The 15880-nt window shown below is 42.8% G+C and overlaps 1 non-coding gene and 1 pseudogene across 1 annotated transcript; both read left to right on the forward strand.

Annotated features, from left to right (window-relative positions):
• Positions 1-6869: 6869 nt before the first annotated feature.
• LOC133754523 (small nucleolar RNA SNORA26) lies at positions 6870-6990 on the forward strand. The gene has a single exon (XR_009865265.1). It is a non-coding gene; the product is annotated as a small nucleolar RNA SNORA26 (small nucleolar RNA).
• A 2791-nt stretch (positions 6991-9781) lies between these two features.
• LOC133754522 (phosphatidylinositol N-acetylglucosaminyltransferase subunit Y-like) lies at positions 9782-9996 on the forward strand (annotated as a pseudogene).
• The last annotated feature ends 5884 nt before the right edge of the window (positions 9997-15880 follow it).

The following is a 15880-nucleotide window of genomic DNA, read 5'->3' on the forward strand; positions in this document are numbered from 1 at the left end:
TTTTATAGATGTAAACTTTTATTAACAAAGCACACTGCACGGTTTCTTGGTGCTTACAGTTTCCCAGAATAATCAGCACATAATATTGAAGAGCAGTGAATGTTGGGGCAGTGTATTCTGGTTTCCTACTATCATTTTAGGAGTGCTGTGTCTCAAGCCCTAGCAACAACAATGAAAACCTGAAGAATACATCTCTTCATTCTGAGACCTCAAAAGTATCTGGGAGATAAGTGGTAGGAGATAAGTGGAGTCACTTCAAAAAGACCCACATAAGAGCAGGTAAAACAGGATGGACCACTAAGTATGACTTCAAGTGACTTTATATTGCTGTGTCCAGTGCTGTTACCTGATGTCTGAGCATGTCTACTTTTTGTCACATTCTAACAAGAACATGTGCATTCTCACCAATAAGGCTGTAATATGCCTACAGTGAGGACATTCTGGCCAGGGGCATTCCTGTGCTAAAGACTGTGCTATAGACAAAGGGACATTTACTCTAACACATCATGCACCCTAATGAAGTTGCCATAGGCTTTGAGGACAGATTAAGGGGGAACAGACATGTAAGGGAAAGAGATGACAAAGTGGATGCCTAGTACAAGGCCAGATGAGAGAGTACTCCTAGGAGTCTATGTCTCAAATGACTTCTCCATTGCACCTGAAAGTATAGAGCAACTGAGCTAAACTGTTATGTGATACCTGTGTTCTCAGTCTTCTCAATAAACTCATTTCCCTTTCAAAATGAAAACAAAAGTTCTAGGGTCTGATGGAAATGTAAAAACACAGAAAAGTGACAATGGTTTAAGGGCTGGGAACAGGAGATGCAAGCTGGAGGGTTCTGTTTAACCCATACCAACACTGCCACAGCAGCCTTGGCATGTGGAGGGGAGCTCTATTCATTAAGAGTCAGGTGCCATCTACATGTCTATACAACTGAGCACACAAAGAGTCTCTGACTTAGCCTTGTACAATAACCACCTTAATGACAGTCATGGGAAGGACACAAGTGAAAGTCACTTTTCACCAAGAGGAGGGAGAACAAAAGGGGAATGCCCAGGAGAAAAGGAGGACCACAACACAAGAAAGATTGTGACGAAGACTCACCCTGGAGAGGATATGTGTAGGTTTTGGAGAGAAGGCTGTTAAACACTGAGATTCTTCCTTCTAGAGACATGATACTGGGATGTTGATCCCTGTATTCAATGCCAGGGTGTGACTGAATAGCATGAATGCTAGAATACCAGAGTCACCAAGGATATCCTAGTCCTGTCCCATGCATGTATCTGAGCTCTCCAAAGGGCAGTTACCATCCTTGGCCAGCAAGTATATCTGTATGAAACTTCCCCAAACTGCTGGTGTACTTTCAACACCTTTTTCAAACATTTCATCTACCCCTTTCCTATTGTGCTTCCTGCCTCCCTGCCCTGCCCAGACATGTCTCCTTAGGAAGAGACTGCCCTGAAGAAGCAGGGATCCCTCAGAAACTCAGGCCTCAATATCACCCCCACCTCCCTAACCCTTGGGATGAATCCAGCATGAATAAACCAGTGCAGGGTACCTTACCCAGGAAAATTTCAGACAGGGAGTAACTTTCAGCAGATCCAGTGAACAAGAGGCACAGCACCATCCCTGCCTGCTGCTGTGTGTGTCAGAGCAAGTCAGGGCCTGGGGCAGGAGCATAGGACTGTGGCATGAGCATAGGAGATGCAAGATTCCTGCTCTGAAACTTTTGAAGAAAGGAAATGGGTACATTTTGGGTTAAGAGTAAAGAAAGGAGGGTGGAGGATAGAGGGTCAGGGAAGGAAATGCACATTTTTACATTTTACATTAAAAGGAAGGTTTGAAAAATTGGCTCTTCACTTAAAGAAATGTACAACAGAACTGTAATAAGACTGTTAATATATTTTTCAGCACAAACTTTGCAGTCCAGAGGGAGTGGTATGGTTTATTCAAAGTCCTAAAAGAAGTAAACAAGAAAATGTGAATCAATGTATTATTTTCAGTGATTCTGTATTTCAAAACTGGAAAATAAAGAAACTTTATTCAAACAAAAAATGATAAAGGTGTTCATCACCATTCACTGGAAAAACTGCTAAAGGAAATTCTTCAAGGGAAAGGAAGAGGATACTAACCAGTATAAAGCAATCAATGTGAGGGGCCGGCATCATGGCACATTTGGCTAATCCTCACCTGTGGTGCTGGCTTCCCATATGGGCACCGCGTTCTAGTCCTGATTGCTCCTCTTCCAGTCCAGCTCTCTGCTGTGGCCCAGGAGGGCAGTGGAGGATGGCCCAAGTGCTTGGGCCCCTGCACCCACATGGGAGACCAGGAAGAAGCACCTGGCTCCTGGCTTCAGATCGGTGCTGCGCTGGCCATAGTGGCCAATTGGGGAGTGAACCAACAGAAGGAAGACCTTTTCTTCTGTCTCTTACTGTCTATAACTCTACCTGTCAAAATAAAAATAAATAAAAAGAAATCATGTGAAAATACAGAGCTCATTAGCCAGTGTGTATACAGTATCAGATTCAAACCACTAATATTGTAATGATGGAGGACTGATAAATTGTATCACTAGTAAAAGGTTAAAAGACACTCTACAGGGGCTGAAGCTATGGCACAGTGTGTTAAGCCTCCATCTGTGGCCCTGACATCCCATGTCAGCACCAGTTCTTGTCTCGGGTTCAAGTCTTGGCTGATCTGCTTCCAATCCAGCTCTCTGCTATGGCCTGGGAAGGCAGTAGAAAATGGCTGAAGTGCCTGGGCCCCTGCATCTGCATGAGATACCTGGAAGAAACTCCTGGCTCCTGGCTTCAGATCGCCCCAGCTCCAGCTGTTGTGGCCATTTTGGGAGTGAACCAGCACACAGAAGACCTTTTTCTCTGTCTCTACCTCTCTCCATCTATATCTCTATTTCTTAAATAAATAAAATACTATAGCTGCAATATTTCCTAAATGATACAAAGTATAAGGTGAAAATGTGACATTCCAACATAAAATGTAGGAGGGGGAGTAAAAGGATAGTCTGTGAATGATATCAGAATTAAGGCTCTCAACTTAAAGTAGCAGCTATGAGTGTTCTTTTTTTTTTTAATAGAAGAATTAGGGAAACCACTAGGCAAACTACTGATGCCATGAACAGGAGTGTCAAATTGTTAAGTCAGCAACAGGAGTCACTGTGTACTTACGTCCCATGTGGGATCTGTCCTTAATGTGTTGTCTAATGTGCAGTGATGTTATAACTAGTATTGAAACAGTATTTTTACACTTTGTGGTTCTGCGTGGGTACAAACTGATGAGATCTTTACTAATTATATACTGCATCGATCTTCTGTATATAAAGATAATTGGAAATGAAAAAAAAAACACCTGGTGTTAAATTGGAAATGGCATAGAAAATTAATTAATTTTAAAAAAATATTATGTAGGATCTCTGTCTTTAATGTGCTGTACACTGTTATTTAATGCTATAACTAGTACTCCAACAGTATTTTTTTTTCACTTTGTGTTGCTATATGGGGGCAAACTGTTGAAATCTTTACCTAATATATACTAAACTTATCTTCTGTATATAAAGAGAATTGAAAATGAATCTTGATGTGATTGGAAGGGGAGAGGGAGCAGGAAAGGGGAGGGTTGTGGGTGGGAGGGTAGTTTTGGGAGGGGGAAGCCATTGTAACCCATAAGCTGTACTTTGGAAATTTATATTCATTAAATAAAAAGTAAATAAAAAAAGTTCAGGAAAATGTGTAATTTCAAAATGCTATGCAAAAATTTCAAAATATTTTTCACCAAAATAAACATATTTTAATTCTAACTTCATTAACTTCTTGAAATACCCTCAGAGATAACAAAAAGATTTTTTAAAAGATTCAAAGTATATCACTATAGAAAGTCATCGAGTCACAAAGGATATAGGCTAGAGATGAAAAAAAAGATGAATTTATAGAACAATAATATCAATAAAATAGTAATAATTCCTCACCTCTTAATAATTATTTTGAATGTAAATGAACTCTTTAAATAAAAGGCAAACAATGGATGGATAATAAAACAAAAAATAAAGATATAACTATATAGAGGATACAGGAAACTCATTACTTTAATTTTTTAATTTTTTTTTTGATGGGCAGAGTTAGAGGGAGACTGAGGGAAAGGTCTTCTTTTCGTTGGTTCACCCCCTAAATGGATGCTACAGCTGGTGGGCTGTGCTGATTCAAAGCCAGGAGCCAGATGCTTCCTCCTGGTCTCCCATGTGGGTGCAGGGCCCAAGAATGTGGGCCATCCTCCACTGCCCTCCTGGGCCACAGCAGAGAGCTGGACTGGAAGAGGAACAACCAGGACAGAATCCAGCACCCCAAATGGGACTAGAATCCGGGGTGCCGGCGCCCAGGCATAGGATTAGCCAAGTGAACCGCTTTACTTTAAAGGACAATTAAGATTGGAAGTGAAGGGATGGAAAGAGATAATCAATGTAAATGAAAAGCAACAATCAGAGCTAACTATAAGTTAGATCAACTGAATCAGACTTTAGGCCAAAGCTGTAACAAAGAGACAAAGGTCACTGTATAGTGATAAAGTATCAGTTTATCAAGTGGATATAAAATTATACACACACCTAAATTCAGAACATCTCTCTCTAAAACACAGGAATACAGGTAAGAAATCTAAAGGAAAACAGACTATCACACAATAAAGACAGGGATTTCAAATCCCCATTTTCAACAATAGATCATCTGGATTAAAAAAAATAAAACATTGGGACTGCATTATGCATTAGGAACCAATGGTCCTACCAGACATATATAAAACATTTTGGGGGCTGGTGTTATGGTGTAGTGAGATAAGACTCCACCTATGGTGCAGGCATCCCATGTGGGTGCCAGTTCTAGTCCTGGCTGCTCCTCTTCTGATCCAGCTCTCTGCTAGGGCCTGGGAAAGCAGTGGAGGATGGCCCAAGTGCTTGGGCCCCTGAACCCCTGCGGATGACCTGGTAGAAGCTCCTGCTCTGGGCTGCAGATTGACTCAGCTCTGGCTGTTGCAGCTATTTGGGGAGTGGACCAGCAGATGGAAGAACTTTCTCTCTGTCTCTCCCTCTCTGTAGCTCTGCCTCCCAAATAAATAAATAGGAAAGTAATTTTTTTGAGATTTAAAAGCAAGATTTATTAGAATCAAAGACCTCATGATAAGACTGGAAGCTCCCAAGGACAGGTACTTCTGACCTTGCTAGAGGTAACTTTTGGGATAAATCTAAAAAAAAAAATATTTTCTCCAAGAACAATACACTAAAATCAAAAGGCATCCAACGTACACATAGAATATATGTGGTCATACATTAAGCCACAAAAGTAATAACAAATTTAAGATTAAACTCACATCAAGTATAATTTCACACCCTAGTGGTCTGAAAATAGAAATTAATAGACAAAATAGAAAATTTACAAATAGGTAGGAACTAAGCCATATACAACCCTAAAAAAACTACAGGATCAAACAAAAAGTTAAGAGGGAAGCTAAAAATACCTTGAAGAAAATAAGGAAACACAGCATACAAAACATAGGATGTAGCAAAATATAGTACAATATCACCACAACAAAAAAGAAGATATCAAATAAACAATTTAATTACCTAATGTTATAGCTCAACAAATTTAGCAAAACACTAAATAAGAAAACCAGCAAGAAAAGGAAATGACAGAGTTTAAAGCAGTAATTAAAAATACATTGTGGGGGGCCACACTGTGGTTTAGGGGGAAAGCTGCTGACTGCAGTGCCAGCATCCCATGTGGGCAGTGGTTCCAGTCCCAGCTGCTCAACTTCCGATCCATCTCTCTGCTATGGCCTGAGAAGCAGTAGAAGATGGCACAGGTCCCTGGGTCCCTGCACCTGCTTGGGATACCTGGAAGAAGCTCCTGGCTCCTGGCTTCAGATCAGCCCAGCTCTGGCACCGCAGCCATTTGGGGAGTGAACCAGTGGATGGAAGACTTCTCTCTCTCTCTCTGCCTCTGCCTCTCTGTAACTCTGCCTTTCAAATAAATAAATCTTTAAAAAAAGAAAGTTAAAATAAAAGCCTCATTTAAACATCATAAAATAAAACTACTTATGATTGAATTAACCAATAAGGAGAATGATCTGTATACTCAAAAGTGTGACATACGGATAAAGGAAACTGATGACAGTAGAAACAATGGAAAGCTAGTCCATGTTCATAGATCAGAAAAATAATACTGTTAAAATGTCCTTCCTACTCACACAAAACAATGTAGATATTTCATGCAATCCCAATCAAAATTTTAATGTCATTCTTCACAGAAGCAGAAAAAAAAATTAAAATTTGTGTGGAAACAGAAAAGACTAAGAATTGCCAAAACAATCTTGAGCAAAAACACCAAAGCTAGATATATTACCAAGCTACACCATGGTGCTGGCACAAAAACAGAAACGCTGACCCCTGGAATAGGATGGAAAGCCCAGAAATAAACTGAAGAATTGACAGTTAACTGATTTTCAAATAAGGTCCCAAGAATATAAAATGTAGTAAGCGTAGTCTCTTCAATGAATACTGCTGAAAAAAATGTGCCATCCACATTTAAAATAAATTGGATACATCTAAATATTTATATGAAATAACTAAAAAATAGATTTCATGCTCAAACATAAAATCTAAAACTACAAAAGCACTAACAGAACAGGAAAAAGCCCTAAGACATCAGTCCAGAAAATGATTTATTGGATGTGGTGCCAAAAGCCAGGCATTAAAGAAACACAGATTACTGGGATTATAGGAAATTAAAAAATATTTATACCACAAGATAAATGACAAAGTGAAGAGAAAAGCCACATGTTAGAAAGTAAGAGGCTCACCCTTTCCTGTGCCCTTTTAGAGCTGACAGAGTGCTTTAAGAGGCTAACACAGAAGGGGAAAGTAAGTCGCCATAAAACCCAGAGAAGAGATGGTCGTTTCTTCTTTGGGTCCTGTCTAGAGTCACAAATGCAAAAAAAAAAAAAAAAAAAAAAAAAAAAAAAAAAAAAAAGAGGCTAACAACAAATACATATAAGGGAATCTAAGTACTCAAAATAACTCTAAATCAGAACTCAGAGGGCCTTGTGGTTGCGAAACAGAATTTCACAGCAACTTTAAATGAAACTGAGGATCAACATGAAGGAGGATAATGACAATAAAATAACTAAAATCCAAGTAAAACTACTATAGCACCAGACACGACTGTCAATATGTACAAGGGTATCCAAGAGGGTCAGAGAAGGAAATAGAGATCAGACTCGGACCAGGATTCCACGACTAACGGGACTAACCCGTTTCAACAAAGTGTAGACAAAAAATAAAACACCGGCACAGTCAGTGACAACAGAACACAAGGAGGATGGATGCACACAGGAGAGCCTACCATGGAGACTGCAGATGCCGGTGTCTGATGTCTGAACAACTCTCCTCAGGACTGGGACCGCAGGATGAACCGGGAGAAGTGTGCAGCACCTCTGCTGACTCCTCCTAGTCCCAGCCTCCGACTTGGAAGGCACTGACGGACCTGAGAGGCTCAGGCGAGGGCTTCTTCCACCACCACAGCTTTATTCCTGGCTCCAACTTGGAGGCCACCTCACGGAGGCTAACGCAGGAACCTGTTAGGAGGGGAAAGATACCTCAATGCCGGGCTCCCAGCCACCGGACCGCGGCCACGCCAGCCCACCCAGATCCCAATGTCCCTTTATGCTGGTATCGTCCAATCAGATGAAAGGACGCGTATAGCCTCAGGTCGAAAGTTCATCTGTTTCACCTGGTTCTTCCTAGTTGTTATGCAGAGTCCATTCTGTTTCATCTGTTTCACCTGGTTGTTTTCGTAACACTTGTGGTCCACTGATTGTTGCAAACCATGTAGATGAGGAGGTTCTCACAGGTGGCCAGCCTGCGGTTCCCCACACCCTGAATTATTACGTCTCTTCCCTGGTTGGCATTCCAGCTCTCTACTCCACCTCATCCCTCCTAAGGGCTCTCAGTCCCACACTGTATTCCTAGTCTTCTGTTTCATGTTTAGCAGTCTATAGCCAGGCAGTTCTGGTCTCGTGTCCCCTGAATATTACAATTCCTGCCGCACTGTGGGGCTGGGAGACAGACAAGTGCACTGAGGGAGGAGGGGAAGCATTTATCCTCTTCAGAAACTCAACTGAAAAGAGGGTATTTATACACGTGGGCAACACAAAAACACTGCCTGCCTATACTTCGTCTGGAGGTTTGGAAAAGCTGGGAGTAGTTATATGGTCATTTGCGGGGTGGGGGTGCCCTGGAGATCTCACAAGGGAGGGACTGATTCGAATTAGGAAAGGGTTGAGGAGAAACAACTGCAGCAGGCAGTTCCTCAAATACAATCTAGTCTAGTTGTACTTTATGCTGGCATTGTGGCCCAGCAGGTTAAATCTCTGTGTACAATGGGTCCTGGCTGCTCCACTTCCAATCCAGCTCTCTGCTAATGCACCTGGGAAAACAGAAGATGGCTCAAATATTTGGGACCCTGCCCTCCATGTGGGGGAGACCCAGATGGAGTCCCAGGTGCCTGGGTTCAGTCTGGCCCACACCCAGCTGTTGTGGTCATTTGGAGAGTGAACCAGCAGATGGAAGAGCTCTCTGTAACTCTTCCTTTCAATGAAAGCAAGAAAAGGGGGAGAGGGGTGAGAGAGAGAGAGGAAGAGGGGAAGGAAGAAAGAAGAAATTTGTCATCATTAAGTCAAGTTCTTTGAAAGACGATGGCTTGGGATCAGGAGATGTGCAACAGAAGGGCCAGTTTAAATCCTTTGCTGGAGAATGTGGATACTCACATACTTCAGGGACTCAAATCCTATGCCAAAATAGAATTACACCTTATAAGGTGGCTACTTGCTTACCAAATAGGATGAAATGGGTAGATTTGGGTATGACTGGGGAGTGTCACCCAAGCATGGGAGGCTGCTGTAGATTCCAGCATCACATCCCTGTACAGGGTCCTCTGAGCATTGTCCAGATGCTGTTACTCACATTGGGTGGACATAACAGTCTGGTCTTATGACACCAATATCTTTTACAGAGCATTTGTCTTCAGCATTTCAGCTCTGGGTCACAAAACAGGCAAATAGGGAATCCATTCTCTTGGTGTGTTTTACATGTCTCTAATGTAAGATGAAGCCTATTTTGTGCTCCATATGCTGACAGTAAGAAAAATCACAATGAAAATACATTCCATCTGTGTTAATTTTGTAATTGCAAATATTCTATAAAAGTTTTCCTTATATACCTAGAACTAACCTTCCCCGCAAGAAAAGGAACAATGGAATTCTGACTGTGTAAAGAGATCACAGTGATGGGCTAGTGGGGCCACCATGCGGCTGGCCAGGAGCGCACCAGGGAGCAGTTGGAAGGCTAGCCTCAGTGCTGCGGGCATCTGTAGGTGCCTGCATTGACAAGGTTGTGGCCTTTGGCAGTTGGGAGCAGGAGGGTGGGGCAACCATCCAGCACCTTTGACTAGGCGCTGCTGTAGTTTGTGGTGTGCCTCCTGTCCAAGAAGCTTCTCAGATTTGAAGCATCAACAAATGAATTGATTAATGAAGAGTTGGGAATAGCCTATACTGTCATTGATGGGATTCCTAATAGGATACCACAGGAACTAAGGATGATCTATCAGGATAAAAAGAAACAGAGCAGTACTAGATCATGATTTTTAAAAACCACAGCAACTAAATGTTGTTAATACCATATCCATTTTAAGAGAAAGTGACAGGTAGTAAGTGGGAGAAGAGAATGTTTCTGTCTCTTCCTATGCTGACTGTCCTTGTTCCACTGATTTCTCCTGAAGGAGCTCTCTATTTGGCCTCTGAGGAATAAAACTTCCCACAGGGCTGTACCAGCACCTCCAGCCTCAGTTTCTACCATCTGCTCCTGCAATGACCTTACCAGTGTGTATGTGCTTCCACCTTTGGACGTGGGTGGCTATTAAACTCTTCAGGAATAACTAAGGCAGCCAGAGCCAAGGTGGTATATAGATTCATCATATGTCTTGGGCATCCACCTCTGAAAGTTAAGCTAGATAGAAATGCTGGAGACTCATTGTATTTGCTGAAAAGATGGTTTGCCTAACTTCCCAAGAGGAGTGGTGCTACAAGAGATGTAAGTTGCAGAAGCTTTTTTTATTGTACCCCAGTTCTGACAGCCCTTGTATTTTGAATGTTATGACATAACTGTCAGAAGGAAACTTTTAACAAAGTGTCTTGCTGGGGTTGGGCCAGAGCAACTTTTCAGAAGTGGAATTAAAGATAAGTTCACCTGACTAAAAACATTTTTAAATCCATATGGACCCAGGTCCAGCATTGTGGTGAGTGGATTAAAGCCCTGGCTTGTGGCATTGGCATCCCATATGGGTACCAGTTCAAGTCCTGGTTGCTCCACTTCCAATCCAGCTCCCTGTTAATGCACCTGGGAAGGCTGCAGAGGATAGACTTGGGCCCCTGCACCCACATGGAAGACTGGAAAGAAGCTCCTAGCTCCTGCCTTTGGTCTGGCCCAATCCCAGCCGTTGCAGCCATTTGGGGAGTGAAACAACAGATGGAAAATTTCTCTCTCTGTTTCCCCCTCTCTCTCTCTAACTCTTCCTTTCAGATAAATAAAATAAAGCTTAAAAAGTCCATATGGACACTTTTTTAACTTTTAATATTGTTTATTTATTTATTTGACAGGCAGACTGACAGACAGTGAAAGATCTTTCATCTGCTGGTTCACATCCCAAATGTTGCTAAGGCTGTTATTTTGTCCAGGCTGAACCAGGGAGCCAGGAACTTTACCTGGGTCCCTCACATAGGTGGCAAGGCCATCTGCTGTCTTCCATGGTATACCACCAGGGAACTAGATCAGAAGCAGAGAAGCTGGTACCCAAATGGCACTCTGATATGTAATGGCACTGTCCCTAGCAGTGGCTTTACCTGCTATGCCACAATGTTGTCCTCATCAATGAACTTCTCAAAAACTCCTTGTATGTGTGGATTTCAAAAAAATTCTTACAGCAAAACAATCTCATCTTTTATTTCAACAGTGCAGTGGCCCTACCCACTATGCCACAAAGCCAGATCCCCAGCACTTGGTTTTAATTTGGGCAGCCATGTAGACATTTGAGGAATAAACAAGTGGATGGGAGCTCTCTGAGCCTCTGTATCTCTGTTTCTGAAGTAAATACAATTTTTGAAACTCAAAATTTGATGAGCCCAACAGAAGGTAATTAAGGGAAAACATAGGAAAATTCTGATGTGACAACAGAAAATACATAGCCATACTATCATCTGTATGATCAATAAGTTTCTGTTTCAGACTTCCACAAGAACCTAGAATATTCTCCTCTAAGCATCAACTTTAAGCATCCAACAATTATTTCTTTTTGATATGGCATCAGAAAGAGCAGAGATGGTAACAGTGCAGAGATGTGCTTGAAATTTAGACAATTTGTTTTTAAAGATTTATTTATTTATTTGAAATTCAGAGTTACACAGAGAGAGGAGAGGCAGAGAGAGATATAGAGAGGTCTTCCATCTGTTGGTTCACTCCCCAATTGGCCACAATAGCCAGAGCTGTGCAGATCCAAAGCCAGGAGCCAGGAGCTTCTTCTAGGTCTCCCATGCAAGTGCAGGGGCCCAAGGACTTGGGCCATCTTCTACTGCTTTTCCCAGGCCATAGCAGAGAGCTGGATCAGAAGTGGAGCAGCGGCCAGCACCGTGGCTCAACAGGCTAATCCTCCGCCTTGCGGCGCCGGCACACTGGGTTCTAGTCCTGGTCGGGGCACTGGATTCTGTCCCAGTTGCCCCTCTTCCAGGCCGGCTCTCTGCCCTAGCCAGGGAGTGCAGTGGAGGATGGCCCAAGTGCTTGGGCCCTGCACCCCATGGGAGACCAGGAGAAGCGCCTGGCTCCTGCCATCGGATCAGCGCAGTGCGCCAGCCGCAGTGCGCCTACCGCGGCGGCCATTGGAGGGTGAACCAACGGCAAAAGGAAGACCTTTCTCCTTTCTCTCTGTCTCTCTCTCACTGTCCACTCTGCCTGTCAAAAAAAAAAAAAAGAAGAAGTGGAGCAGCAGGGTCTTGAACTGGTGCCCATATGGGATGTCACCACTGCAGGCGGTGGTTTTACCTGGTATGCCACAGTGCCCACCCCTAGACAATTCTTTAAAAAAAAAAACTATCTTGGATTGAATACAAATACATCACAGTGGAATTAGGTAATGAAGAACAACTGCCTCAGATTTAGCTGGATTGCAGGTGGAGCAGCCATGACTCGAACTGGTGCCCATATGGGATGCTAGCACTGCAGGTGGCAGTTTTACCTGCTATGCCACAGCACCCCATCCCCACCCCCCATGGCTACTCCACTTCTGATCCAGCTCTCTGCTATGGCCTGGGAAGACAGAAGATAGACCAAGTCCTTGGGCCCTTGCACCTGTGTCAGACAACTGGAGGAAGGTCCTGGCTTTAGATCAGCTCAGCTCTGGTCCTTGTGGTGATTTGTGGAGTGAACTAGCAAATGTAAGACCTCCCTCTCTCTTTGGCTGTACCTCTCTCTATAACTGTCTTCAAATAATTAAAATAAATCTAAAAAAAAGTGAAAATTCTTCCTGGCATATGTAACAGACAGCCTTTCCCTTGAACATGTCTTAATCCTCTGAACGTGTTACCCTATATGGCAAAATAGATTGAAAGTGTGATTGTGTCTAATTCCCTGAAAAAGGAAATTAACCTGGAGAATATACGTGGGGCAATTTAAATTACAGGGGTCTGTAAAAGTAAAAAGTCTTTCCCAGTTGTGCTCAGGAGGTGGCATGACTACAGAAGGAAAATGAGATATATTTTTTCGGGGCCAGCACTGTGGCACAGTTAATGCCCTGGCCTGAAGCGCCTACATCCCATGTGGGCACTGGTTTGAAACCCGGCTGCTCTGCTTCCAATCCAGCTCTCTGCTATGACCTGGAATAGCAGTAGAAGATGGCCCAAGTCCTTGGGCCCCTGCACCTGTGTGTGAGACCTGGAAGAAGCTCCTGGCTCCTGGCTTTGGATTGGCACAGCTCTGGCTGTTGTGGCAAATTGGGGAGTGAACCAATGGATGGAAGACCTCTCTCTCTCTGCCTCTCCTCTTTCTGTATAACTCTTTCATATAAATAAAAAAAATCTTTAAAATAAAAAAGAGAGAATATACCAGAGCCACCAGAGAGAAGAGTATTTAGATTGGGAAAATGTTAAAAGGCAAGGGAAATGTGTGATTAGTTATATGTATACCAGTTCTCATTTAAATGTGATTGTAAAATGGTAATTAAACAAGATTTTAAAAAAAGAGAGAGATATTCTTTCTGTCTCTAAAATTGTGGGAAAGTCCTCTAGCCAAGGAAGGTGGGCATCTTCCAGAGCAGGATTTTTGGTGAATGGGAAGCCCTCAGACCACATACAGCCCATCTAATCATTTGGTGTGGCCTGGCCAAGGCAACCACATGAGGGACTTGAAAGTCAATAAATTTACAGCAGGCTAATTTTTACATTGCTAATTATTCATGTCCTATGAATTATACATATCCAAATGGCTCATGGCAAAAAAAGATTCCCACTCCTGTGAGGCTGGTAAATCAAGAGAATAAATTTGCAAAATCTCTGGGAAGAAATGCAGCCAAACTCTCACCTAGATATGAAACTCATGAGGTCTTTATTGGACTCCTACATAACTACAAGGAAATCAACGTATTTCTTCAAGGTATCCAGTTTGCAGTAACTGGTGACAGCAGCAATAGAGAACGCATGAAGTGCAGGACTGTCCTGGGCACTGTCTGATAATGACCATCTAGTGCCAGCAGTGCTCCCCAGTCACTGCCATAAATGAAAAGGCCCTCCAGGAGTTTTCCATACCACTGAGGTAGTGTGACACCAATCCCAGAGGAGGTTCATTAAATTCATGAACAGTGAGTTGTCAGAAAAACTAAGTATAGGGGCCTGCGCTGTGGCATAGCAGGTAAAACTGCCGCCTGTAGTGTCAGCATCCCAGATGGGCACTGATTTGAGACCTGGCTGCTCCTCTTCTGATCCAGCTCTCTGCTATGGCCTGGGAAAAGCAGTAGAAGATGGCCCAAGTCCTTGGGCCCCTGTACCCATGTGGGAGACCTGGAAGAAGCTCCTGGCTCCTGGCTTTGGATCTGCACAGCTCTGGCTATTGTGGCCAATTGGGGAGTGAACCATCAGATGGAAGCTCTCTCTTTCTTCCTCTCCTCTTTCTGTGTAACTCTTTCAAATAAATAAATAAATAAATAAATAAATCTTTAAGGAAAAAAAAAAAGAAAAACTGAGTATAGGGGCCAATGCTGTGGTGCATAGTTAAAGCCCCAGGCTACAGTGCTGGCATCCCATATGGGTGCTGGTTCGAGTCCCAGCTGTTCCATTTCTGATCCAATTCTCTGCTAATATACCTAGGAAAGCAACAGAGGATGACCCAAATCCTTGGGCCCATGCACCCATGTGGGAGACCCAGAAGAAGCACCTGGCTTTGGATTGGGTCAGGTCCTGCCATTGCAGCCATTTGGGGAGTGAACCAGCAGATGGAAGACCTCTCTCTCTCTCTCTGTCTCTACCTCTCTCTGTAATTTTTTCAAATAAAATAAAATAAATCTTTAAAAAAAAGAAAAACTCAGTATAACATAATTGATTCTAAGACAGAAATTAAAGATTTGTGGCTGGCACATTTGTGACATAGTTGGTTAAGCTGCCACCTATGAGGTCCTCATTCCATATGGGCAACCGTTTGTGTTCCAGCTGCTCTACTTGCAATCCAGCTTTCTGCTGATATGCTGTGGGAAGCAGAAAAAGATGGCTCACTCCACTGATAGGGGAGATGGATGAAATGCCTAGTTTCTGGCTTCATCCTGGCCCAGCCCTGGCCATTGTAGCCTTTTGGAAAGTGAACCAATAGATGGAAGAACTCTCTCTCTCTCCCTCCCTCTCTCTCTCTCTCTCTCTCTCTCTCTCTCTCTCTTCTTCTTCTTCTTCTTCTTCTTCTTTTTTTGACAAGCAGAGTGGACAGTGAGAGAGAGAGAGAGAGAGAGAGAGAGAGAAAGGTCTTCCTTCCATTGGTTCACCCCCCAATGGTCACTGCAGCCAGTGTGCTGTGGCTGCTGCACTGTGCTGATATGAAGCTAGGAGCCAGGTGCTTCTCCTGGTTCCAGATGGAAGAACTGTCTGCCTGGCTCTCCTCCCTTTGAAATGTATCTCCAAGAAAGAAAGAAAGAAAGAAAGAAAGAGAGAGAGAGAGAGAGAGAGAGAGAGAGAGAGAGAGAGAGAGAGAGAGGAAGGAAGGAAGGAAGGAAGGAAGGAAGGAAGGAAGGAAGGAAGGAAGGAAGGAGTCTATCTTTGACAAAAGAAATTAAAGGTTTTTTTGATTAACATGAAACTTTATGTCTGATACATGTGTAAGTCTTATTTTTATCATAAATAAACTTGTCAGTAAAAATCATTTCCACTATGTTATTTATACCTTTCAGTAAAAACTCTGGGTAAGGCAATTTTATCTCCAACTTTCTGATGAATCTTTTCAAATATCGCCCTGTGTGATTCTACTATAAAATAAGATTCATAAACCAGAGTTAACCAAAATGTTGGGGGATTAATAAATCTCCAAGACATTCACAAGAAGCTGTAGTGCTTGTTGCCAGAAACCCATTTCCTCTTTATCTACCTGTATAGAGGTCTCTTGCAGGCTGATGATAAAAGGCCTCTCTCTGATTCTCCTCTGCATGCCTCAAAAGGTCTGGCTCAGGGAGAACACTGAGAGATGTACTCGATCAATGAATTAATAAATAATACTTCTTTTTTAAAAAAGATTTATTTATTTGAA

The sequence above is a fragment of the Lepus europaeus genome, unplaced genomic scaffold, assembly GCF_033115175.1.
Source record: "Lepus europaeus isolate LE1 unplaced genomic scaffold, mLepTim1.pri SCAFFOLD_129, whole genome shotgun sequence".
Taxonomy (NCBI): domain Eukaryota; kingdom Metazoa; phylum Chordata; class Mammalia; order Lagomorpha; family Leporidae; genus Lepus; species Lepus europaeus.